This window comes from Helianthus annuus, chromosome 17 (assembly GCF_002127325.2).
Source record: "Helianthus annuus cultivar XRQ/B chromosome 17, HanXRQr2.0-SUNRISE, whole genome shotgun sequence".
Classification (NCBI taxonomy): Eukaryota; Viridiplantae; Streptophyta; class Magnoliopsida; order Asterales; family Asteraceae; genus Helianthus; species Helianthus annuus.
The window spans coordinates 83684005-83685032 of record NC_035449.2 but is presented as its reverse complement, the minus strand read 5'-3'; positions in this window follow the sequence as shown (position 1 = coordinate 83685032).

Genomic DNA, 1028 nt, shown 5'->3' with positions numbered 1-1028 from the left:
GAGTTATGCTGACAATCGCCGTAAGCCATTAGAATTCCAAGTCGGAGACAAAGTACTTTTGAAAGTATCTCCTTGGAAAGGAGTAGTACGATTCGGTAAGAAAGGAAAACTGAGTCCCAGATATGTTGGACCATTCCCAGTGATCCAACGAATAGGACCGGTAGCTTATCGTTTACAACTAGCAGAAGAATTAGCTGGAGTACATGATGTGTTTCATGTATCCAATCTCAAGAAATGTCTATCAGACGAATCCCTGGTAGTACCTCTTCAAGATATAGAGGTAAATGAAAAGCTGAAATTCGTAGAGAAACCACTACAAATAGAAGATCGAAAAATCAAGTTTCTCAAACACAAACGACTAGTGCTAGTAAAAGTCAAATGGGAATCCAAGAGAGGACCAGAATATACTTGGGAACTGGAATCAGAGATGAAGCAAAAGTATCCTCATCTGTTTCAGTAAATCTCGAGGACGAGATTTTTCTCAAGGTGGGGAGGATGTAACAACTGCCATTAAAATCAATAATTAGGACGATAATTAGTTAATAAGGAAACCCTAATTAAGACACCCAAGTAATTTTGCACTAGCCCTAAAATTTTCAGAATGATCGGAATCAGGATCAGGGCCCCTAAAACTCGAGGGGGGTAAACCCTAGTTGATAATTATCTTAATATAACCGTTGCTATGCTCTGATTTGTTGAAAATGTTGATTCACCAAGGCTAGTCCCGAGCCTAGGCAGCCTATAACTAGACTGCTTAGCTTACGGACCGTAAAGGGTAAGCCTTACGGACCGTAAGCCTACCGGACAGCCTTACGGACCGTAAGGAATAGGGCATACGGTCCGTAAGCGAAGCGAAATTCTGGCTATAAATAGCCGACCTTGGCACTTGAACTGTGGTGTTAAAACGTTACACAAAGCTTCTGTGAACGTCGAATTCTAGCTGTTATACTACAATTAAACACACACGATCACGAGGTGCTGCCGCAATCAGGGTAATAACTCGATCGCTATTACGATTCAACGTCCGA